This window comes from Notolepis coatsorum (genome assembly GCF_963971535.1).
Source record: "Notolepis coatsorum genome assembly, chromosome: 6".
Classification (NCBI taxonomy): domain Eukaryota; kingdom Metazoa; phylum Chordata; class Actinopteri; order Aulopiformes; family Paralepididae; genus Notolepis; species Notolepis coatsorum.
In genome coordinates, this window is record NC_140170.1 from 65,075,635 (window position 1) to 65,103,058 (window position 27,424).

General features: G+C 44.3%; 1 protein-coding gene across 1 annotated transcript in view; it reads right to left on the reverse strand.

Annotated features, from left to right (window-relative positions):
- The window catches only part of LOC311231227 (transmembrane protein 198-like), a 42,936-nt gene extending 16,366 nt beyond the window's left edge, over positions 1–26,570 (reverse strand). The window contains exon 1 of the mRNA XM_084317770.1: positions 26,131–26,570. The gene's annotated coding sequence lies outside the window, so the exon portion shown is untranslated. The remainder of the gene's footprint in view (positions 1–26,130) is intronic.
- Positions 26,571–27,424: the final 854 nt, after the last annotated feature.

The following is a 27,424-nucleotide window of genomic DNA, read 5'->3' on the forward strand; positions in this document are numbered from 1 at the left end:
TCTATCGTCTCTGTCTCCTTCTTCTCTGCTCCTCTTGTCATACAATCACAATACAAACATCATCTCCTTCTTCTTCTTCTTCTTCTTATTTGAATTTCCGGCAGTGTAGACGCATCGTGGCGTATTACTGCCCTCCACAATTCTTGCTTCGCCCACACTTGAGAAAGTTTACACTCCTCTTCCTCTTCTTCTCATCTTCAAAACACATTTCTATTGTCTCTGTCTCCTTCTTCTCTGCTCCTCTTGTCATACAATCACTCTCTTTGTTGAATATATATATACACAAATGTTCTAGAATGTTTGATTATGACATCATACTGTGACATCACGATCACGAATGCTCTAGAATGTTCCATTATGACCAGGGGTGCAGTCGTAATATGGGCGAAGGCCAAACGCCCGCGCGCTCCCTCGGTTGCGCACAGAACAGATGATATCCTTCCAGTCGGGAGATCAAGCAACCCCCCACCACACCTACAGGGCTTGTATTTGGTTGTCGGTATCCTATTATTATGCAAAGTCTAGGTGATAAGTGCCGGCGGCCGGGGTATACGGCGCGACAAGTCATTTTTGTGTCGTCGCGCTGGCACTTATCACCTAGACTTTGCATAATAATAGGATGCGCGCACTTCGGCCTCAGTGACGAAGCCCAAACGTCGTTTGACCGCGTATGCCCAGCACTGCACCCCTGATTATGACATCATACTGTGACATCACAAATGGCTGAAAATCGCGCTGTTAAATATACAGAGTGCGTGAAGGTTGGCCTTATCAACATTCGCTCTGCCAACCAAATGAACTGATAACAGACCATAGTCTCGACTTATTGGGCCTCACTGAGACATGGCTTAAACCTAATGACTTTCTGCCCTTAAACGAGGCTTCACCCCCTAATTTTAGTAGCTCCCATATCACACGCACCTCCAAGAAAGGAGGCGGAGTTGCTCTAATTTACGACTCTAAGCACAACTTTACATCCAACGCAAACTGTAAGTTTTCCTCGTTTGAGGTCCTCCTGTTGTGTCCCTCTCCACCCAACAGAAAGTGTGGCGGTCTGATTCCTACCTCCACTGCATCCTTTGTAATGGCTGTCCTTTACCGCCCCCCAGGCCCTTACACCCTCTTCCTAGATGAGTTTTCAACTTTCATCTCTGAGCTTGTTACGCGCTCAGATAACATTTTAATTGTTGGTGATTTTAACATTCATTCCAACAAAACTCTAGATCCCCTAAATAAGGCTTTTACTTATGAAATACAGTGCAATACAGTCCTCTTCTGCGACAGAGACACTGTCTGGTACTGCACTGACTTCCACTTTACTTGCATCCACACACAGTCAGCTGTACGCATGTGGATTGTACAGTTTCCTTGGTAAGAAGCATGGGGACCAGCATACCATTCATCATCTGCCAACCACAATTGATTGGTGAGGGAAGTTGTGGATGTGTCACTAGTGACTGTTTCCAAACCTTCGTTTGGTAGTGGGCCCTCTTGAGGTGCATTGACAATGCATCTTCTGTTGGTGGTAATGTATCAACATTGGCTTTAAGTGGCTTTTTTCAAAAGAGAGCGCAGCGAACTTCTTGTATCGAGTTGCTGGTTGACTTAAGGTCATAGAGCTTACATACGAACTGTTCTCCCAAGGATAGGGAAGTGGTACTTGGTACTTCATCCTCACCAAAGTTGTGGAGAAGATGCGGGTACTGCTGGAACACTTTCCATGCTGTCCTTTTTCCAATTCTGGTGAACTGGCTCGTAGTATCACATCCAGTGATGGCATGAAATACCAACAGACCATCGAGCATCTCATTTGGTAGTGTGATTTGATGGACTTTGATGTAGCGTGGTTTCTTAGCTGTTCCTGCTTTCATCCAAACTTCTTGGCTTAGTTGGTTTGCAAATAAAGTAATAGCTCAAGTTCTTTAATAGTTGTCATACAGAAGTACAGAATACTTTCATACAAAATGCTTCTTACTGTTACGCTCCAGAGACTGTGCTAGACAAGATAGTATCAAATAACATAATAACATAATATAGCATGAATTTAGAAGAAGAAAATGAGGTCACAGTTGTTCGGTATAGACATATGTACAATGTTCTGAGTTACCATATAATATACAATACACAATACTATGCAGTGTACTAATGTACAGTACTATCTAGTGCAAAGCAGAAATGGGATGAGGTACAATTTTAGGTACAATTTACAGTAAGGTGTACGAGTTGTAGTGCAATCCTTCATCCATAAATATAAAGTGTGGGGAGTGGGTGCTACAGTGTGTTTGTTTAAAGTGGGTGTGTGCTATAAGTGTGTGTAGTGGGTGCTACAGTGTGTTTGTTTAAAGTGAGTGTGTGCGTGTGGATGTGTGTGCTATGTGTGTTTGGTGGTTGTTGTTGTGTAGTGTTCATTCATTGTTCGTTTAGCAGCCTGATGGCCTGGGGATAGAAGCTACTTCTGAGTCTTTCTGTGCTCGCCTTGAGACTCCTGTATCGCTTGCCTGACGGCAGCAGTTCAAAGAGGCAGTTGTTCGGGTGGCTCGAGTCCTTAATAATTCTCTTAGCCTTCCCCTTGCAACGCTTGTAGTAAATGTTCTGGAGGGTGGGGAGCCCCCCTCCAATTGTGCGTTCGGCTGAACGTGTCACTCTTTGTAGTCTGCTTTGGTCTTTTGCAGTGCTATTCCCAAACCAGGAGGTGATGTTGCCGGTCAAGATGCTCTCTATTGTACATGAGTAGAAGTTCTTAAGGATCTTCTGGCTGACTTGGAACTTCCTTAGGCGCCTGAGGAAGTAGAGGCGTTGTCGTGCCTTCTTCACCACACTGTTAATGTGTATGGTCCATGTCAAGTCCTCGGATATGTGGGCTCCGAGGTACTTGAAGCTGTTGACTCTCTCAACCGGTGCCCCGTCGATGCTGAGGGGGCTGTAGTCCTTGACCCCCGACCTCCTGAAGTCCACAATCATCTCCTTTGTTTTGCTGACGTTCAGGGAGAGGCTGTTTTCCTGGCACCATCCCGCCAGGACCTTGACCTCTTCCAGGTAGGCCCTCTCGTCGTTGGCAGAGATCAGGCCCACCACCACTGTGTCGTCAGCAAATTTGACGATTGTATTGCTACTCCGCTGAGCCACACAGTCGTGTGTGTACAGGGAGTAGAGGAGGGGACTCAGAACACAGCCCTGGGGGGCCCCTATGTTGAGGGTGATGGATGAGGAGGTGCAGTTGCCTGCTCTCACCACCTGGGGTCTGCCAGTCAGGAAGTCCAAGACCCACTGGCAGAGGTCATAGCCCAAGCCCAGGTCCCTGAGCTTGGCTATGAGTATGGAGGGGACTATGGTATTGAATGCCGAGCTGTAGTCGATGAATAGCATTCTCACATAGTTCCCCTGCCTCTTGTCCAGGTGTGATGCTGCTGTGTGCAGCACATGGGATATGGCGTCCTCCGTGGACCTGTTGGGGCGGTATGCAAATTGCAGGGGGTCCATGTTGATGGGGAGGGAGGAGCAGATGTAGCCCTTTACTAGCTTCTCAAAGCACTTCATGGCTATGGAGGTGAGAGCTACAGGGCGGTAGTCGTTGAGGCAAGCAGGCTTGGATTTTTTGGGTACAGGGATAATAGTGGACTTCTTCAGGCAGGTGGGGATGACAGCCTGTTCTAAGGACAGGTTAAATATGTCAGTGAATACTGGGGCCAGTTGGTCGGCACAGACTTTTAGGACGCGGCCGGGGATGCCGTCCGGACCTGCTGCCTTCCTGATATTCACTTTTTTAAAGGTCCGCCTCACCTCATGCTCTGTTACCCTGAACACTGCGCCTCCATCAGCAGCCGACCCCCCCCCCCCCCATTGCCGAGGCTTGTGAGCTGGTGTTGTTATTACCAGCATCAAACCTCGCATAGAAGGTATTGAGGTCAGATCTGTGTCTCGGCACAGCAACAGATCTGTGTCTCGGCACTGAATGATGAGCCTCTGAAACCCTTTTGTTGTTGCATCAGCTGCATGTAGTAGTATGCGTGTATCCGCTTCTTCATGTGTAGCTTGTAGGGGAGATACATCAATCCCAGCTGCTGACTTGACTTTTTCAGGATCCTCAAACCCTCCACTGATAACAATTAAGCTGCACATGATTCTCAAGCTCAGTTGATAGGAAATGGGTAAGGTTGGCTTTGTTTTCACCCATTTCAATGAAGCTATTCCAGTTAGCAGGTAGCTTTACATCTCTACTCACAATTGTGCGAACCTTTCACGGAGTAGTGCTGCGTTTGGTTCTTGTTCCACTCTTGATGGAGTTTTGTTGGTACAGATAAAACACTATATCCACTCTGGTGACGTTCCCATGTAGATTGATGCCACTCTCTGTGTGAACACATCTGCATATTCCCGAAGGTTGATGCATTTTGAGGTTTTCCCATGGCTCTTACTAAGGCCATTCCATCAATGATGGTGCATGTTCTCATAACAGATGGACTGAGCTCTGTTTCCTTTGCACCAGCTTGTAGTATGGTGGCTAAGTCAGCTTTGTTTGTAGGCCTGAGCACTGAATCTGTTGTGGCAAGTGACAGGGGGACTGCACACAGTTCTTTTTGGAGAAGCTCATCCATATTGACCTCTCTGCCACTCTCCATGGATACAATGATGCGGCAAAGAATATCCCTGTCAGGCTTCACACACTTGGATTAGAGTTGTTCAAGCTTGGTATCTGTGCTGTATAGGCTTGAGAATGTTTTCGGTTTTCTCTTGGTGAGACTGGCGTGGAAGTCTGTGTTCGTTGTGCCCAGTCGGTTTTTCACCAACTCAGTGATTGTTTTTTTGCCAGACTCAGCAGCATGTGTAAGGTCATTCAGTATCTCTTCTGAGGCAACATCACCAGTTGTCAGGGACACTAAATCATACATATGCTCTTGTTGGAAGACGTTGTATCTCTGGAACTGATCAAGTTGAATGACATCGTGATTATCCCTCTTGATTCTTGATTGAAGGCAGTCTTTGTGCGTCTCCTCCTCATCGTCGTCATCATCATGTGTCAGTCCAAACAGGGATCTGGTGTCCTCTGCCAAGGATGCACGTTCATTGTTGGTGATGGACCAACGGATTTACCATTGGTTGATTTTTTTTTTAATTAATAGTTAAGATCATACTTTCACAGGAGATATATTGAGGGATAATATTACAAAATTGTTAGAAATTACAGAGCAAATTGTCACTAATTTGGCAGCATTGTGAAAAAAGGTCAGATTTTACCACTTACAATGATTAAATGACCAAAAAAATCATTTTCAAAGATGTCAACATAGCTAGGCCATATGTCAAGGGGTTAAACATGAATACTGGATAGGTTGACAGCTTCTACCCAAAAGCGATTACTTAAGTTGCAATATCAGTGTTGGCCCCCTGACTAAACAACGTCCAAAATGGGTTGAGATTTGTGTTGTTTCTCAATGCTGTTAAAACGTTGGATAAACATAACTCCCACACTTCTAACTAACTTCTTAATAAACACACTCCTAACAGCACCGTCATAGTAAACACACTCCTAACAGCATCTTCACAGTAAACACACTCCTAACAGCATCTTCACAGTAAACACACTCCTAACAGCATCTTCATAGTAAACACACTCCTAACAGCATCTTCACAATAAACACACTCCTAAAAGCATCTTCTTAATAAACACACTCCTAACAGCATCTTCATAGTAAACACACTCCTAACAGCATCTTCATAGTAAACACACTCCTAACAGCATCTTTATAGTAAACACACTCCTAACAGCATCTTTATAGTAAACACACTCCTAACAGCATCTTCATAGTAAACACACTCCTAACAGCACCGTCACAGTAAACACACTCCTAACAGCATCTTTATAGTAAACACACTCCTAACAGCATCTTCATAGTAAACACACTCCTAACAGCACCGTCACAGTAAACACACTCCTAACAGCATCTTTATAGTAAACACACTCCTAACAGCATCTGCATAGTAAACACACTCCTAACAGCATCTTTATAGTAAACACACTCCTAACAGCACCGTCACAGTAAACACACTCCTAACAGCATCTTCATAGTAAACACACTCCTAACAGCACCGTCACAGTAAACACACTCCTAACAGCATCTTTATAGTAAACACACTCCTAACAGCATCTTCATAGTAAACACACTCCTAACAGCATCTTTATAGTAAACACACTCCTAACAGCATCTTTATAGTAAACACACTCCTAACAGCATCTTCATAGTAAACACACTCCTAACAGCACCGTCACAGTAAACACACTCCTAACAGCATCTTTATAGTAAACACAACCAGATCAGAATCTTCACACACTCCCAACAACAACTTCAAAGTTTCTGTAAACACACTCCTAACAACAAGTTTCTGGGAAAGTCTTGCTAAGTCAGAATTTACACGTGTCTTGAATGAAAACTCACATGGAGTCGTAGCGCCACGTCAACCGGCCTGGCCTCCGCTCGGCGCACGCCAGGAGGAGAAAACTAAATCACGTCACGCTCGTGACATATCGGCGAGATCACATCTGTTTTTTCACACTGGCACATGTCGTAAGAAAAAGACAGTGCATTTATCACTGCCAAGCTTCCTGCCTCTCCATGAGGCGAGACCAAACTCAGTCACTCTGACCTCCGACCCCGTTCCTTTCCCCCCGCCTCGGTGTGGCAGGAAGCCCCCAGCCGGAGGAGGAAGAGGAGATCACTGATGTGTTGGAACGGGCTCGTCCAGCGGGACGGTGGAGGGAGAAGTGAAAAGTCGGGACTATCAATACAGAGGCTCAGAGTAGACTGGCTGCATTCTAAAGGGCTTTATGAAATGATCCTTTCCCATCTGCTTTAATCGGGAATCTATTGACAAACGGTGCAAAGTTTAGCAGGGATTTTGAATCATCGTTTTCCCACACATGGAAAATGGCTACTTCCAAAAAAATATTAGGAATGGAATGAACAGTCTGTTCAGTCTATTCAGTCTGCAACATTCTTCCCTCTGTTGCAGAGTTTAAAACCTCCAACCTTTGTCAATCAAATTGATTTTATATGCTTTTTCTTTGCTAATTTCTGCATATACACTCGACGTGGCCGTAAATTAGGCCTTTCGAGTTTAAATAAAGGTTTGAAAGAAAATAAACTATGTCTGCCCACACCACACTGAGCTCTACGTTGCCGGTCCCTCGCGAGACAAGAGGACAGTGGGACAGAGGACAGAGCCAAGACCAGACTTATCGACTGGATCCAGTCTGCCTCCCGTTCGCCCCGGGCCACCCATATTGTCGAGGCCTGGATCAGAACCACGACAAGCAGAAGACAGACCACATTCATTAAGATGGAAAAACCACGTGTTCAAAGCGGGGTGTGTTCTCCTGATGGCTCACAACAGAAGCACCAACGTCATGCTCCAAACCAGAGTCGTGACCTTTATGACACATCACCCCCCCCCCTCACATCTTCCCTGCTGCTCCTCTTTACATACTATGTAATAAAGCAGAGAGATTCCCAAATCTTTAACTAGGCGCTAATTTGTAGCTAGCGGCCCAAGTCCTCTCACACTACATCCAGTATCAACCTGGTCATTAAGTCAGTGACATTTCAGTGACTTTAAATGTGTTTCAAACTAAATCAGCTTCTTTCAGGGTGTGACGTGAAACTCATAGCCAGTGTGTATATTACAAATCAACATCAACACCGCAGGATAACATTCATTCTACAACTCATATCCAGAAGTGCCAGAAAGGTCATCACCTAAAATCTCCAGACCAAACTGGGAACATCTGGTTGGGTTGGGGAGGTGGGGTGGGGTGGGGACTGGGGGGTAAACCAGGAGAAATCCTTCCTCCCTCAACCGTTGAAGGGCCTTTCAGGAAGCGACTGCACCCCCCACCTACTCAAGTGCTGCTGCTCAATGGCTTACAGCACAAGCCTGTAAATAACGATGTGCTCTTCACCGGTCAAATAAGGGGTTCAACAAGGTCCTATTGAGATACAAGAAGCTGCTTTTAAAGAGGAACGCTTCGTTTTATTGAAGATGACTTGTCACAAAGTGGGAGTCACTTCAAAACCAGCCACAGAAGTCACTGGCACCAGAGGTTCGGTCCTTGAGGTATTGTAGTAGGTATACTTGTTGGCATTTGTTGGTTACGCTGGTGGAAATCAATGTCATGTATCTGATAAAGAACACGAACACATTATAGAGTTGACAATAACATATGATCAAATTGTTAGGAAGTTGTCTGGAAGGTAATGCGTGTGATTTTTTCAGAGACATGCAAATGAACCCCATTGAATTACACTGCTAAAAAGGAAAATACAAATGCTAACAATTTCTACTTTCAATATCTCAAAAAGTAAGAAATACTGGTGCCGGGGGCTTTATGTGGATAAGACAGGAATCACAATGCTCAGCCACTTTACTGCACCCTCGTGCAGCAACACAATGTGCAATTATCTTTAACTTGTCTAATGTGTAGGCCTACTTATTTTTATTTACTTGCAGACTTGCACATACCGCAGACAGTTTATTGTATATATAAATACCTGCTTTTAAAAATTCTGTTAATTGTTGCTTTTTATTCCTTTATGCTGTGGAGCAAACGGAGAGTAAGAATCCCACTGTACTTGTTGCATTATGGCAAATATCTGATCTGATCCGACTTCCAGTTTGGGACCGATTGAAACGAAAGCGATGCGCTCCTGTAAGCCTCGGCGGGGGATCCCAGAGAAGATGCTAACAGTCTGGTGGACGGGTCACACGCCTCTCCACAGCTGTAATAATCAGGGAGGGGGGCTGAGAACAAGCGCCAACATTGTTCTAATATAGTTCAACACTGAGGGCAAAAAAATATATATATATAAAAAATCTGAAAATTCAGAACTTTTGCCTCATTATTCAGAGTTCTGGCCCCGTCCTGAGCAAACTGGGAAGCTTCAGAAGTTCAGACAAGCAGAAAACAGGGTCACTAGACAGAAAAGTGTTTACTTTACACCATAAAAGGTTTAACCATCCACAACTGAAAACCACGGTCCTCTAGTATTTCCTACACCTCAGACACACACACATTAACATATTATGATTTAGTTTTTACTTAGCAAACGTGAGATAATCAATACTGCGAGCTAGCTGGCTGCTGTCATTGCTAACCGCTAGATATTTGTGAGTCGCAGCAGGCTAACGTTATTTCCGGAAACAAAAGCATTCATTCCAAAAGTTACATCGCTGATACTTGAAATGCCTGAGCTTCCACGTTAACGTATGTTTTTTTTTTAATTTTTTTATACTTAACACTTTCACTGCCCAAGTTTAATTCATTATTAGTCCCTTGAATGTGTCTAATCTGCCCGTCGCTTATCAAAGACTCATTTTCCAGTCAACATTGTTGTAGCAGATTGTTTTTTTATCGGTTCATTTCCGTTTTCTACCATTCTGAAAAGCACTCGGTTTCACAGAAAAAAGAAGAGATTCCCTGATAATCGCCTTTTCCTGGAATATTCTAGAAGGTTGTCATTTTTCGGCCTATTTATGAATCGTTTTCAAATAAACACTAGATTATCGATAGTATATGTGTACGCATGCACGCTCTTGCGGCAAGCCGAAAATCGAGTATCCTATTTCCTGACGGCGTGCACAGTCAAACAGCCTATCACATAATCACATAAAAGCTTATATATCAATTACTAACGGCTTCGTATGAAACCCTCCACCTAGACTGTTTGGAGGAGGGATATACCAGACCTAGAAAAAGATTTTGATTGGCAAGAAGCCTGGGCAAATGTTCGACTTGCATCAAGGAACCCGGACCATCAACAAATCAATCTTAACTATATTCACAGGACATACTTGACTCCTATAAGACTGAACAGAATGGGTCTTATACAAGACTTCAAATGCTCCTTATGTACAAATGGGGATGAGGGTACATTTATGCACATGTACTGGGACTGCCCACCAGTTAAGATATTCTGGGAAGAAGTGACCCAGCAATTATCAAATCTCTTAATTCTGAATATACCTGTACACCCCTCTATATTACTGCTGAATGATGTTTTTGAGTTTGCAGTACCTATACAACAAAAGAAATTGGTTTTATCTGGTATTACAGTGGCTAAAAAACTGATAGCATCACAATGGTTTCAACCGGAAAAGATTTGCCGAAAGGTCTGGATTCTTACATATCTCGATGTGATTTATCTAGAAATATCTACAGCAAGAATTTTGGGTCTCAATGAATCCAAATTGACAATGTGGTTAGAAGTGGTGGAGAGAATAAAAGCTAGCATTTAATGGTAGTGTCTGGTTAGGAGCGAAGGATAATGGATGGATTATCCATGGGGGGGTCCAGGGTGGGGGGTGCGAGCAAGAGCATATGTGTGTAGGGGAATAGATAGCAGGTATTAGGGGTATATCTTGTATAAGACATTTATCCAAACGATGAGTTAACTGATGTACACTGTTTTACAATGCTTGTATATCTAATCGTGTGTTGTCATGTTTGTTTATGTGTTTGTTTAAAAAAATAATAAAAAAATAAAATACAAAAAAAAAGCTTATATATCCGTGAAAACGGGTCTGATTATCCTTAGACTGGTAACATAGATTCCTTACCTGAGATCAGATGGTATCCAAATGGATTATTCCAATTCCTGATCGCCATTCGGAAAAAAATCGCTCCTTTTAGTGATCCACTGTGTATACTGTAAAACACATATTCCCCGTTGCTCCGAGAGTCCAGCATGAAGCTGGTAGACGCCGGTTGCATGAGTGAGAAGTCAAATGTGGAGTGCGTTTATTTTTTTCTCATTCATTTTCATTGAGTTCAATCCAAAAGGGTGAATTACCATCTGGGAGACGATAGGGGGCGCTTTTTTCACATCTGAGCACCTAAGGTAGCTGAATTTCCAACGGTAGACACGGTTGATGAAATATGATTTCAGATCGCAAAAAAAAAAAAAAAAGAGAGAACAAACTAATATTCTCGTGATTGGGCATTCAACCCGGGGGGTAATAACCCATAATCTCGGGCGTGGCATACAAAGTGTTAATAGCAAACGTGAGATAATCCAACAAGCGAGCTAGCCAACTGCTGCGATTGCTAACAGCTAACGCTAGCATACCAGGTCGCGTATGTCCGGGAACAAATGCATTCATTCTGAAAGTTACATCGATTCACTGATGCTTGAAATGTGTGAACTTAGTGAAACAACATGGCAAACATACAAAACATTGCTAGTGCTACCAAGTAACATCTCCGGTCTCTTTCTTCATCTTTGTTTTTCTGTTCTCCCAACTGTTAACAGAATGTTATGCAACCTGGCTAGCTAGTGAGCTGTACTCAGCATGCCGCTCAGCGGTGTAACAGTTAATAGGGTCCGCTCTCAATACAATACACATTGTAGTTACCGGTAAAAACAAGGGGAAATATATTTTTTATTTTTTAGACAAAACAATATCGGTTGTAGATGGTTAAACCTTTTGCCTGCATGTTATGACAAAACAATATCGGTTGTAGATGGTTAAACCTTTTGCCTGCATGTTATGATGTAAATTAACACTTTTTTTTGTCTCGTGACCCCGTTTGCTGCCTGTCTAAAGCTTCCCGGTTCATTCGGAACCGGGCCAGAACTCCCGACAACGGGACTCTGTGAGTAAGATAGCGGCGTTGCATCAACCACACTACTGGCAAGTACTTCATACCTAACCATTCAATGTCCAAAACTCTGAACTATCCCTTTAAGACTGTTAAGTGTATCATACTACTGTTACATATGCAATGTAAGGGTTAACATGCAACGAGGGCTCTCCCAAGAGCACGACGTGTTGTTGCTTTGTGATGGGGGAGGTGTGGAGGGCTGGGCCCCTTCTGGGAGACGACTTTCAGATCCTCGACACATGTAGAAGTTATTACCTGCAATAAGGCAATGGAGTTTGAGTGCCATGATGTAGTCTGCTATGACTTCCAAGCCAATTCAAGGTTTTTCTATCAACTTCCCCCACAACTGTTGGCTTTACTTAAATGTTTACACAAATTCTGCAAACCTCCCAAGGACAAAAAAAATTTAGGTCCAACATTTTACATGGGAATTACTTTGATTTTTGTGTTTTACGGTTTTGTGTCGTAAACAAATGTTGAGTGATTTGTAGACATGGTATTGCGTGTTATGCAAAACAGTTGTTGAGCACTACCTACCGTCTGCCACCAAGAACCTGAAAATCCAGCTCCACTTGGAAATGAAGGGTCTCATGTGTCAGACAGGCCATGCCCTCTAGAGAGAAAATTAGGCTATGTTCGCACTGCAGGCAAAAAAAGGCCCAAATGCTGTTTTTTTGCACATAATATGTTCACTGTTGTGAAAAAAGCAGACCCAAGCCACATATTATGTGACTTGGTTCTGCTTTTTTCACAACAGCGTGAACAGCACAAATCACATGGAATCTAATCTTTTCAATTCTGTGTCACTTTCATATGTGGTCCTAAATCACATTAGAGGTCCGATTTGTTTTAATTAGCTGGCCTCCACTGCAGATCAACTTATAAATCAAACTGTAAACTGGGACTTTAGTGTCCTCCATGTTTACGCCCATCATCGTTATTGTTCATTTGCGTATGCGGGTCATTTTTGGGAACGGCCGTGACCCGTTCACACTGGAATATGATATTGGCCACATAAAAAAAAGAAAAACGATGTGAACAGTCAAACGGGATATGGGCAATAAACCACAATTGAGTGCTACGGCTTGCAGTGTGAACATATCCACGTCGGATTTGACAGATGACGTCTTCCTCCTGTCTCTTGCCGTCTCACAGCTGGGCTCGAGGAGAGAGCTCTGCTCTAATGCCGGGATAAGACTGCATTAGTCTACTGTATTTTATTCATCTTTCACGACAGTCACTGTGTCAGATTGGGTTATGACAGCCGCATAAAAGCTAGCCGTGTCTTGGCTTCGCTACACGGCTGTCCCCGACGACTCACTGCATGCCGTCTTGGCTCGCTACACGTCTGTCCCCGACGACTCACTGCATGCCGTCTTGGCATGAAGTTTACCAGGGATCGGGGGGGGGGGGGGGGGGGGGGGGGGAGGAGGGGCTCAAGAGACTTTGTCAGGTGTCGTGGGGCGTCCCAGGCGCCACATCGCTGCTCTTCTCGATTAATGTCTCGCTGCGAGGGGTGAAGACGCCGGCTCGTCGCTTTGGCTTCGCCATGATAAATCGGGAGCACGGCGCTGGAAATGTGTTGTTGGCCGCGAAAGAAATACTGTTAGTCTGGCTGGATTTCTGTAGTTTGAGCCCAGCATTAACGTAAGTAGGGAGAGAGGGGCAGGGCAGCTGGAAGAGAGAGACAGAGACAGAGAGACAGAGACAGAGAGAGAGAGAGAGAGAGAGAGAGAGAGAGAGAGAGAGAGAGAGAGAGAGAGAGAGGGGCAGAGAGAAAGGCAGAGAGAGAGGCAGGGAGAGAGAGGCAGAGATAGAGGAAGAGAGAGAGGCAGAGAGAGAGAGGCAGAGGCAGAGAGAGAGGCAGAGGGAGGGAGAGAGGCAGAGGGAGGGAGAGAGGCAGAGAGGGAGAGGCAGAGGCAGAGAGAGAGAGAGAGAGGCAGAGGGAGGGAGAGAGGCAGAGGGAGGGGCAGAGGGAGAGAGAGAGGCAGAGGGAGGGAGAGAGGCAGAGGGAGGGAGAGAGGGAGAGGCAGAGAGAGGGAGAGAGAGAGGCAGAGGGAGAGGCAGAGGGAGGGAGAGAGGGAGAGGCAGAGAGAGAGAGAGGCAGAGAGGCAGAGGGAGGGGCAGAGAGAGAGGCAGAGAGAGAGGCAGAGGGAGGGAGAGAGAGAGGCAGAGGGAGGGAGAGAGGCAGAGAGGCGGAGGGAGAGAGAGAGGGAGAGAGAGGCAGAGGGAGGGAGAGAGAGAGGGAGAGGGAGAGGGAGAGAGAGAGGCAGAGAGAGAGAGAGAGGCAGAGAGAGGGAGAGAGAAAATAGTGTGGGGACCTTCTATGGTCCTGACCCATATTCTGAACTTGGAAGTGAACCATTCAAGGTGAACATGTACAGTACAAAGTAATACAAGAGGTAATAACTCACCCTCCTCCTTTCACCACACGTCTAGAATTTCACCTTAATATCCTGGGAGCTTTTCACTATAGTGAAACTGCGGTGTTCAAAAGAAGGTCATATAGCTAAGTACGTATAATTTGACCCCTGAAGCCACCTCCGTCTACATCACCACACGGGAGGGGCGAGCTCTGAGCTCTTCTGTAGAGCCATCTCCATCTACATCACCATGAGGGAGGGGCGAGCTCGGAGCTCTTCTGTAGAGCCATCTCCATCTACATCACCATGAGGGAGGGGCGAGCTCGGAGCTCTTCTGTAGAGCCATCTACATCACCACGAGGGAGGGGCGAGCTCGGAGAACAGGATGTCTGGCTGTTCTTACCAGAAGAGCAGGAGGTGTGGCTGTTCACACCAGAAGACAAGGAGTCCATGCCGGCCGACAAGAGATTCTGCTCCTCGGCTCCAATCACACATAGAGGCATTCGCGGCACGGAGAGAAAATAGGCCGGACGCCGAAAACTATCGCTGAAGATGGCGAGCCGGCCGTGGCGTGTGCAGTGTGGTGGCGGTCCGATCTGTTAACACGGGCGCCGAGAGGAAAGCGGCTGTGCTTCCTGGCGCTCCTGCGTCCGGCGTGTCCTGCTGTGAGACGGCACCGCACGTGACCTTTTCCATCACAGGCTCCAACGAGGAAACAGACTGTGATATTGTCAAAGCAGAGCCATGGGGTTGTGTTGTAGACACGGTTTCAACTGGACAACACACGCATCTAAAACGGACCACGTCTGACTTCCTGTCCGCTATTTATTGATATTAATAAACGGCGCAAGAGGAAATAAACTGGGGTTCCTGTTCCTTAGCAACTTCCAACTCCACTGACGCCATTTATATTACCTCAGCATTCTAAGGTGTACGGTCATCGGTCTCACGAGGTAACATTATGTAAACTGAACATTCTAATGAGTATCGAACAATGGCTATTGTGGCAATCGAAAACTATGGAGGTGTAGAATTCTGGGATAGAATTCCAAGAGAACATTACAGATACAAAATAAATGCACATGAAAGGGTTAGATCAGAATGTCTAACTTCGTATGCGCCCATAAATCCGTCCAATTCATTTAGAGTTTAGTTTAAACAAAAGAGGCTTTTCAACTTTGATTGTGGAAAAGCTACTTACAAAGAAGCAGAGAAAGTTTACAGTGAGTGGCGAGAGGCTTTGAGGCCAATTTTTTTTGGGGGGGGGGTAAGACTCACGTGGTATGCACACACACACACAATGTACATACACTACTCATTATTCACAGAAACAGAAATATATGATAATGAATTACCCACACATGGGTTCGCAAAAAACACAATGCCAGCCTATACAGCCTACTACATCAACCGACCAGTCACCACCACGCCTACACACACTCCACTATACATGTACAGACAACACCTACACACGGTCATGAATATACAAAACATCCAAACTCCACACGTCATATACACCTACACGCGGCCATGAACATATTTACTAACATGCAAACTCTACAAGTCAGTCAGGACAGCTGAAACCCGGCCAATCTTTCGCCATCAACTAAAAAACACACCTATTCAAACAATATCTGAAGTTATTTTTTTAATTACAATAACCTTTTTACCATCTGTACTTTTATGTACCTTAGTACTCTACTTGTACTACTCTACTACCCATCTTGCTAATATGTCTATACTACTATGCACTCCGAGTGTAACACTCAAGATCGACACTATATGACGAACAATGCCACTGACACATAGCTGCCAGAGATGTACCCCTCCTGCCTGCTGACTTGACTTTGTAAGTCGCTTTGGACAAAAGCGTTAGCTAAATGACTAAATGTGAATGTAAATTTACAAGTCACAGCAACAAAGACAGACGGGTTCCTCTCTGTGTCACCCTGAAGCCGGTGTAGAGGCTCCACAGAGAGCCCGTTCTGGGCGGCAGGGAGGGGCAGGTGAGCCGGTCCTGCAGGCAGCACTGCTCTATTGGGGCTTGTGGTGGAGAACAGCATTTAGCAGGGAGTGCTGCTGTGGTGCGGATATCTGACATTCAGCGAGAGGGCGTTTGCTGCTGTGAGAGAAGCCAGCTTTTCAATAAGTGTTTTACCATCATGTACTTAAACATTGTATCGGTTTAGGGCGGCTAGGTGGTGTAGTGGGCAAGGCACTCGCCACCAATGTGGAGACGCTGGGTTCGCGTGTTCGAATCCAGCTCTCCACATTGTTTTCAGTTTGGCTGGTCGTCCGTACTAATACAATTGGCAGTATTCGAGGGTGGGAAACTGATGGGTGGGGATCGGGCGTTGTGGACAGCGACTCCTACAGGTCGGTTGGTGCGCCTGCGCAGTAGAATCAGGAAGTGTCGGGGGCAGCGTGAGCCTCCCACGCGTTACTCCTCGCCACTGAGAGATCGAGCTGCACAGGTGAAAAGATGCGACTGCTGTTACCTCAAGTACCGGAGGGGACTTGTGCTATGTATGACTTAGTCCACATTGCAGCCGGCTTGTGGGAGGCAAGAAACAGCGTTCGTGACAGGGGAGGGTTGAATTGGATGATACGAAATTGGGATGGGAGAAAATATAGAAAATGGGAGAAAAAGTGGATACAAAAAAAACATTGTATCGGTTTGTGCCCCGGAAACGTGGAATGTTCTGCGATGCACCTTATTAAAAACCGATTCATTCGTGTCTTATCGGTCAGTTTAAATCTTTAATAATAGGAAACCAAAAACACCAGTTGTTTTTAATGATTTCAAATGTTTAATTGATTGACTTTCTGTTTCTATATTAAAGGTTTTTGTATTTATTATGAGTTGTATTTCTCAACGTTGTTGTAAATGAGAGCTTGCTCCTGATCCTTCGAGATTAAGTAAAAATAATTTTTACATATCTGTAGATACTATATCTATATCTGTACATATCCCTTACCTACTCTTACTAGTTATGCTGCTGGCCAGTATATACTGTATATTGCTGTTGCACTTTACTGCTCCATTTGCACTCTCTGGTTGGATGCCAAACTTCCTTTCGTTACTGTACTTGTGCTGTATAATGACAATACATTTTTAATCTAATCTAATAAAAGAATAATCAAATCCTGCAACTAAAACTTGCGTTTTAACCTCTTTTTATCTCCTATGTATTTCAAATTAGCTTTATTATGTAGCCTATTTTTATTTTTGTCATCTTTGCACATTCTCTTCCAGCCATTGCCACGTGGCACCGTCGTCAACAATGCGACCCCCCACCCAGGCAAGGTAACGCCGTCTCTCGGCTCAGACGTCTCTGTCTGAGCGGTTGTTGTTGTTGTTGCACCGTTGAGAGAACCACCCGTACAGAGAGACACAGGTTAAGTAAATAACCACCACCGGCGGGCGGCAGCCTGAGTGACACGTGGTGGTGTGGACGCCGAGCGGGAGACAGAGGGAGCCGTTAAGGTCGGCGTCGCTCTGACCCCTGGAGCGGAGAGTGTATCTTTGGCACTTGCAGGTCAGCTCTGTCATTTGCAGAAGCTCAGGGCAGTCATTTAACCCTCTCTGTCTGCTGCCGGGAGTATAATTGCAGCTCCTCCAGGGCTCTCCCAGTCCTAAAATACACCATATAGCCTTCATTTCCCAGCGTCTTCTCATGATTTAAGTGCTATAAGTGGTGCATGAATTGAATGGGTGTTCATGTTACTCTACGATTTCAACCCCCCCGGGTATCAGTTACTTTTATAGCTGTTATGGTTTCTCTTACGCCTACGTAAACTCAGAGCATCCTCCTGGAAGAAAGTCCTATGGTTTCTCTTACGCCTACGTAAACTCAGAGCATCCTCCTGGAAGAAAGTCCTATGATTTCTCTTACGCCTAAGTAAACTCAGAGCATCCTTCTGTATGCAACCTACATAGGACATCTATGACCACACTGGGGGCCCTCTCTTTTTTTTAAACTTTGACCATTCCGCTGGTTCTTTTTTGCGTTTATCGCTTTTTCTCTGGTCAAGTGTGACCGACAGAAACAGGTTGAATGGGGGTACAGATGGGGGGAAAGACACTCTGAGAAAGTTACGGCTTTGTCCGGGAATCGAACTTGCTACCCCAGATCCGTGACGAGCACGGTTGTCCCCGGCGCCGAAATAGCGCTCGAGGTACGCGGTGAGCTACTGGAGCTCCCCCTGGGGGCCCTCTCTTATAGAAAGTTAATGATGTACGCCTATTTCTTTGTATAGATTTTAGTTTACTGGTTCAGCTTGAGCTCCTGCCCACTGAAGTGCCTTTGCACAGTCCAGTAGAGGCCAAATGAGGACAGGACTACCTATTCTATCACTAGAAAATCCCCCCAAATACACTGTAGTCGTACGAGATACGTTCATAAAGGGGGGACATCTCTGTAATGCAAAAGGTGCGTTTGCACATTATCAGATAGGCTACATCAGTGAATTAAAGATTATACAGCACAGGTCCAGAATAAGAATAGAATAAATCAGTGAATGTGAACAAGGGGAGGTCTAAACTATGAACCAGTGAATGTGAACAAGGAGGTCTAAACTATGATGAATCAGTGAATGTGAACAAGGGGAGGTCTAAACTATGAACCAGTTAATGTGAACAAGGAGGTCTAAACTATGACTCAGTGAATGTGAACAAGGAGGTCTAAACTATGATGAATCAGTGAATGTGAACAAGGAGGTCTAAACTATGATGAATCAGTGAATGTGAACAAGGAGGTCTAAACTATGAACCAGTGAATGTGAACAAGGAGGTCTAAACTATGATGAATCAGTGAATGTGAACAAGGGGAGGTATAAACTATGATGAATCAGTGAATGTGAACAAGGAGGTCTAAACTATGATGAATCAGTGAATGTGAACAAGGAGGTCTAAAATATGAATCAGTGAATGTGAACAAGGGGAGGTCTAAACTATGATGAATCAGTGAATGTGAACAAGGAGGTCTAAAATATGAATCAGTGAATGTGAACAAGGAGGTCTAAACTATGATGAATCAGTGAATGTGAACAAGGGGAGGTCTAAACTATGATGAATCAGTGAATGTGAACAAGGGGCTGTCTAAACGTGTGAACCAGGACTAATCCCTGCAGCGCCTCGGTTTCTCTGGGAGAGCCAGCAGGAGGCATAAGCACGGGGCCAGACAGAGCTGGAATGCTAAATCTGCTGATCTCTTCACTGCCTCGGGGGTTGAGAGACCTGGGATGAAACCTTTGTGACACAGGATATTGTTCCATTGACCTGCCCAGCAGTGACAAATGACAGCCTTATTCTTGTTTGACATCTGCCTTCCAACACAGCAACTCTGTCACTAAGGAACATGAGCGTGCTCCATCTTCTAACGGTGAAACATTAGGCCACTTCAAGTGATTGTAGGGACAAAAACAAAACAAAAAAAACACACCACAATTCATCTGTATATTATTTGAGACGCCTATACTATTACATTTTCCTTTCACCGCGAGTGCCTTTTGTGTGCGAAGCCGTTTGCAGACACGGTGTCTTCGTACGCACTTATCGGACCTCTGATCCTGTTGATGGAGAGGAGACAGAGAAGCAAAGCTGATCTGAGATCGGTTTGGCTTCTTTGATACAATCTGGAATATGATATGAATATCAGGACCCCCCCCCCCTCAGGGGCCCACCAGGGGCATCCCTCTGCTTTTAGGGGCCAACACCTAAAAAGAGTTGAGAATAACTGTACAAATATAATCTAGCCTATAGCCTATTTCCAAATATCCTTGAAGAGCTTGATTTGTAGCTAGATAGAAAATAGACTTTTTAAACTCAAAATACAGAGGAGAGAAAGGGGCAATTTTATACTGTATTTCAGCAGCAGCTTGTGTTTTTTCACCCCACCGGTCTTTGTCAAGACCCAGTCTTTGATCTTTCCGTCGTTCCCTTCGAAAACACAATGTGAACTTGCAATAAAGTTAGGACGAGTTTGGACTTAACCCTCCGACTCTTGTTATCGAGCGGTGTGTACAATAACATGTAATGCATACAAAGCTCCTTCAATAGAGCTAGGTTACATACAGAATGGGATTTGAAGGGAGAACTCACTCACCCAAGGTATAATCTACACTTCTTTATTAATCACGGATCAAAACGTTGTCGGATTAACACTTTAACCGCCGAAAACGCCGGAACTAGTCATTCCCCGCCATGCTCATTCCGCCGAGGACGCCTTAACTCGTCTTTGATGTCAATATTTCAAAAATCTGTCATCGAAATCATATTTCCTTTCCGGGGCCCTGAGACACAAGTGTGATCTCCTCTCAACTCTCTAGCGGTTCAAAAGCGCCATCTGGTGGCCGATCGGCAGATCGCCAACCGGATATTAACCTTTGAACCAGTAGTACTCATGCAAATGTGGTCCGGCCACTCTCTATAGCTCCCGCGACTCCATCTTGAAACACTGGATAATAGATCGCTCGCCCTAACTCAATAAACAACGTTATTTGGACGTATATACTATTATACAACATGGAAATGGATCGGGCATTTCTACATCCCATAATCGAAAACGGTCTACTCCACGCTGATCGTCCAACGGCGCGAGGAACATACGGTAAGATTCAGCGTTATATTCTAACGTGTTCAATATAAACTGCTATGATGAACATATGACCCACTCTGGATGAATCATCTAACGTTGCCCACGGAATTATAAACGATCCCCCGCCCATCCGGTCATCATCAGATCATACGTAGATCATTCTAGAAGTACGTCCAGTTGAAATTTTTCATCTCGCGCCGATCGCTACCAAACTGTATTTCATCATCAATATAATGCATTTAGGGCTATAAATCACGTTCTGAAGAAAGCTGCAGAAAACGATAAAAACATACTTATACTTTAGACCATATTTTAGTATGAATATGTGAATGAAAAAGTTTAACGTTGCTACACCCTGAACAATGCATATAGGACATTGAATGGGCCATAATAATGGCAATGTAGCAATAGAATTTAAAAAGTTATAGCCCTGCAAAGAAGGGGAATTCTCCATAGACAAATAGAGCTGGCGAGGGGTGGTAAATTATGAATTTAACCCATGGCGATCAAAGTGTTAATGAAAGAAGTCTAAATTATACCTTGTGTGTGTGTGTGGGCGTTCTTTCTACCTCTGAATCAAATGACATTACAAACGTCAAACAAACCTTTTTAACGCCTCAGAATTCATTAGTAACTGATGTAAGATAACACCGGTCTGTGTATCGGCAGAGAGGTCGTCGATACGTTTTCTTTTTTAAAAGACAGAAATGTCTTCAATTCAATACGTGACTACGGGGGAAGAATGCTGGAAGTGGGGTGACAGCGCTTGGACTGATATATAGGTCAGTGGTTTCAACAGAGGGTGGTCCAAACAGGGAGTTTCAGGAGTCGGGCCACAGACATCACAGAGTGCAGCTGGGGTCTGAAGAACCCCTTCAAACAGGGACCGAAACTAAAGCCCGCCGCCCGCCAGGGGCGGTCTGTTTTTACCTTTGGCGCATGACACTTAGAGGGCTGCCCGCCGTGTGGCGTGTAGACGTGTAGTTCATAAGCAGGCCCCTAAACATATTTGTATGCGAACGGTAAAAATCAATTACGCGCACGCTGTGCGAATACAGATTATAGCCTCTCTCGTCTTTTTTTTCCTCCGCTGCGAGATCGTTAAAAAACTACAAGTCCCACATTGCACTCAAGCCAACGGTCCAATCACAGTAGAGTGAAGTGACTGGTTTCATGGGAAATAAAGCAAATGACCAATCGGAAGCTCTAATTTTTCTTGTTTACTTCCTGAAACTCCGCGATCAGGGCTCTCGTTTTCCGAGACACCAACTTATTATAGTCTCTCTTACCAATAGCAATAGATTTTAGAACACCTAGATTTATCGATAGCAATAGTAATATAACGTTAATGCAACAAAACGAATGCCTTGCTTTGTTAATCATAACGTTGATGCAGTAGCGTATGTCGGTGTGTTGGCTGTAACGGACATGACAATAACATAACGTGTACACATTAAAATTGCGATAATCTATTCTAACATTTTCAAATCGATGCAGTTGAATTTCCCCCTTAGGATCGATGCATTGTTACACCCCTACACCAAAGTCACTGGCCCACTGTGTATCTGTGTGTATAATAACTTGGCTAGCGTTATCAACAGCAGAGGTGGGCAATGGGTCCAGCTGCAGCACCGGAGTGCAAGCGATGTGATGTAATTGGCAGACTCGACTGTCAATCAATGGTCTACCTGACACGCAAACTAAAACAATGTTTCTGTACTGGAGGTGTGATTGATTGATTGAAAACTTTATTAACAGATTGCAGAATGGGTACAATACAGTACAGCTCAATACACACAATTGTTAAGGGGATGCAGACCAGAGAAAGACTTTCGTCTTGTTTACATCAGGGTCCCCCATTTCAATTAATCAGGAAAGTGTACAGTAGGAAAGTGTACAGTATTTCAATAGGCAACCCTGAAAGGATTATTTTTCTAGAAGAGCAACACAGCCAAAACAGACAGTGGAGCTGTTTGCAGATAGCAAGCATTTTGACTTATTGCGTGGTGGCGATGTCTCGCAGATAATACAACTACAAGTATGATTATATAATATATATTTTATTTTAAAAAAAATTGTATATATAAAATATATATTGGCAGGTAAGAAATATGCTTGGCGGGTAGACTCTTCCCATCTACCCGCCACTGGCCGGTGAGTCAAAAAGTTAATTTCGCTCCCTGCCTTCAAATTTCCATATCAAACCAAAATGTTGTATTATTATTAATTATAAAGACAACTCTTGGAGCGGCTGGGTGGCGCAGCGGACATTGCACTCGTCACCAACACATGAGACACCGGTAGCGAATCCGGCTGTCGGCGTTGCCTCCGGCTTGGGCCGGCCTTCATACTGACTCAATTGGCAGAGTTAGGCTATGTGTCCACTCAAAGCCTTTTTTTCAAGGCGGCTTTGAAAAAAGAAAAAAAAAAGCTCAGAGCGTTTTTTCTGAGGCTCGCGCCACCCCTTCCTCGCTGAGTTACATTGATGAGCGCGCTCCTTTTCCAAAAGTTTAACTAGTTTCAACTTTATGAGCTGGGAGCTCTCCGCCAAAAACGCTTCCGCCCAGAGCTCATAAAACGAGAGGCGCGTCGCTGGGAAGAGGAGCGCGCCTGTCGCTTCTCCAGCATAGAAATGAATGACAGAAAGGAGCTGACAACTCATAAAACGTCCCCTATGGACACAAGCCCTTAGCGGGTGGAAGTCGATGGGTGGTAATCTGTCTGGATGTTGTAAACAGCGACTCCTACATGTCGGTTGGGGCGCCTGCACAGCAGAGACAGGAAAATTGCAGGGGGCAGTGTGAGCCTCCCACATGTTACTCCTCGCCAAATGAGAGTCCGCGCTGGCAGATGAAAAGATGCGACTGGCTGCCTACACATGTATCGGAGGGGACATGCGATGGGCTTCTATCCTCCCTACAACCGGCCAGTGAGGGGCACATGCGAGCAACGATCAAGACAGGGGAGGGGAGAATTGTCACGGCTAAATTGGGATGGGAGAAAAATAGAAAAAAGGAGAAAAAGTTGATAAAAAAAAGACAGCTCTTTTTTTTTGCACACATGAAAATCAACCATGAGTTCGGTGGAGAGGTCTTTACACTAAATAAACCATTTCACACGTGGACTTTAGAATGGGCAGGATATTTCCCCAGTAGTGTAAACAGGCGGTAGACTCTGGTTTCTAGTTTTACCTTTGTCCTGCTATCTCCGAAGATGGCAGGCCAATGTCACATTTACACTAGGAAAAATGTATCCATGCCTCTCATCTCACAGGGGCTTGAATGAGAGAGCAGGGAAAGTTGACACTTGACAGTCAGTTTGTCAAGACTGCAGTCATTTTACAGTATAGAACGTTCGATTCTTCTCATCTGTGCAAACGGGACCAAAGATCATCATCGCCGTATAGAGAGCAGCACCTAAGCTGGCAATAAATCAACCCTTGTTCCCACACAGAGGATTGATGGCTGGGTTTCAGTCAGCTGCCCTGTGGGTGTGTACGTTACAGCGGCTCACACACACCCCGACAGGTTTGTCTTCAGAGTTATTGGGCCTGCGGGCAAGTATTTACAGCGAGTGGAATTACAGCCTAATCATTCAGTCAAATAAATGTGCCATCAGAACACTGACAATTGTTTTGACAACCACCGCTGTGAGGACAGCTGAAACGCGCCCAATTTTCCGCCGTCGACTACAAACACACCTCTTCAATCAATATCTGAAATAGAAGAAAAACACAACTAACCTTCCTACTTTTTTTTTTTTTTTACTATTGTGTACCTTACCACTGTGTACTATGTTACTTCCTTATACTACTACCTACCATACCATGCTACCAATATGTCTATACTACTAGCACTCAGAGCAAACACGCAAGTTCAACACGGTTTATTGAACAAGGCCACTGACCCTTAGCTGCCAGAGTTGTACCCCTCCTGCAGACTTGGACTTATCGCTTTGGACAAAAGCAACAGCTAAATGACTCAAATGTAAATGTAATTAAAAGGAAATGTTGGTAGCCTATACAGTGGGATGCAGCAGTCTTTTTGCCCAGAGGAAAAAAGAAGAGAGTCCTGTGTTGGTGGTAATTGAACCGTAACGTGAAAAACAGCCACGGCACCGCATTAGAATACCAACAACCCCCCTGTGTTGTTTATGCCTCTTTTTCATCTCCCTTCTCCTGGTTTGGAACAGGAATGGGCCTCTTATCTGCCTTTTCACAGGGTGGTAGGTTACAGGCGAGGGCAGAAACATCTGGTGCTAGCCGAGCGACTACCTTTTAGAGAAGCCAAAGTCAGTGGGGGGCGCTGCTCAGAGTAACTACAGACTAGAGGAACGTCTCTTAAAAAGGAGCGCCTTGTCATCACACCCGCCCAAAAGACACACTCCCACCCTGGAAGACACAGCAGGACAAGGCTTACATGCACTACAGGGCTAAGAGTACAGTACAAGGGGGAGGGTCCTATCTCACACAATTAGCCTAAGGATATTTATTAAAATGTTGTTTGTATACGCAACGTGAATTGCCAATAGAAGCCTAGCAGCACCCCGTCTAGATGGGCCGAGTTGCCTTTTTAAACGCCTGGCCATGTTAACTTTGAAAGCAGCAGACAATAGCATACCTCAAATGATCTCCATCATTAGTTACTTATAACCTACTATGAAGGCTATCTCTAATACATGCAAGGTTTTTAATGGAACAAGACTACCTATTCAAACTTCAAAATGCATACTGTACGTTTTTTTTGCCCAAAATATCACAATCTGTGCACAAATAGTTTTTCTGTCTCGTTATGCCAATGTCCTCTGTGAGGTTGAAAATCAGTGCATGTCCCTGTGTAGAATGGGTTAAATGCTTTATAACAAACAAACAATCTATACTATTACAGGCCTAGTGCTAAACACGTTTAACAGGTGAATGAAGTGGTCATGTAAATTAAGATGATTAGGGAGGAACAACCAAGCATCCTCCTAATCAAAGCTACCGTGGCTTTTGCATATTTAAAAAAAAAACTGCATTGTGTACTTCAGTTTGTATATTTTGTATAGTGGTTTGGCCTTTATTATTTTTTACTGTATGAAGCACAATCTCAGGGGGCTCATACAGAAGACAGGAACCAATAAGTTCACTGTAATGTACAGTATGTGACAAATAAAACAAAACTTTTAACTACTGTTTAATGTGGTATTATGGTCAATAAAAACAGCTGTGGTCCATTAGCTGAAAGTGTCAGTTGAACAGTACAAACACAGACTGGCAGCAGCCTACAGGGGCCAGCCTGGATGATTGATTGATTGATTGAAAACTTTATTTAACAGATTGCAGAATGGGTACAATACAGTACGGCTCAATACACACAATTGTTAAGGGGATGCAGACCAGAGAAAGACTTTCGTCTTGTTTACATCAGGGTCCCCCATTTTCAATTCATCGAGATTGACATACAACAACTGACACATCAACACAAGTTAACTCACAACACACTGGAAGAAGGGAAAATAGCAATGAAACACTTACCCATTATTAGCCTTATGTTCGGCAATTCTAGGTTTACCAAACTTGCAAAACCACCCCCATACACGGGGGAAATTAGTTAGATCCCAGAAAATCGGTTTTTCTTAAAAGTACACCTTGTCTTTAACTAATCGGTTGCAACAAGTAAACAAACGGTACAAAAAATATATATAAATTACAAAAAAATCTTGCTTTCTGTCCAAAAGAGTTTGTCTCACTGTTAGTTCTCGACACTGAATAATAACTTCAACCGGCTTCGCCTCCTACTATTATTACTGGGGAAAGTTTTGATCGAATCCAACGCTGCCTCTTCTTCTCCTGCAGCACGCCTCGCCTCTCCTCTCCTAAGACAGATTTTGTACTTTCAGTTTTTTTCTTTTTACAATGTAACGCTAAAATGTTCTCTGGAGAGACGACCCCCTCTCCTACCCATCTGGCATCGTGTCAACACAACGGAAAAGCAGTCGCTCGGCTGCATCACAGCAGCAGCAGCAGCAGCAGCAGCCTGGTCGGTTACAGGCAGCAGGGTTTGAAAGGGGAGGTATCATTCAAATAGCCAACCACCGCGACACTTCCGGTATCATGGGAGACCCCCCCCGACTCCCATGAGCTCAAAATACCGGAAGTGTTGCGGTGGTGTATTTGGATGATACCTCCCCTTTCAAACCCTGCAACTGATGGGGGGGGGGTACAATTAATTAATGTTGCTTAGAGTATTATTATTGTTATTCTATTATTATAGTGTATACTCAAGCCATAGGTTACTAAAATGAATGTTGATTCTAATCAACACATTCATTAATTTTAGCCCACGCCGCGCTCTCTTCCCCCCCCCTTCCCCTAACGAGCTCCATATCGGGACTCGGGAGAGGCTTGGTCCTCGACGAACAAAGAGTCTTTAAAACCAAACGGTCAACAGTGCGTTCCACACGAGTTCGCATGGGAGACTGTAGGTAGCTAGTAGTTAATTACAATCTATTGTTTGTTTTCAACCATTCAACGGCTCTATTGATCCAGATCGATAAATGTTTGATAAATGTAATAGTGTAGAGTAGAGCTCAGCTATACCCTGCAGGGGTTCTTCGGGATGTGGTCGATTTATAATAGAACTCTTAGGATCTGACCTATTTCACTCAGCTGGGCTGGCCCAAAACAGGGCTTATCCAAAGATAATATTAATAATAATAAAATAGATAATAATCGTTTTTCTTCTCTTTTTTTTTCTTCTTCTATTATTATTATTATTATTATTATTATTATTATTATTATTATTATTATTATTATTATTATTATTATT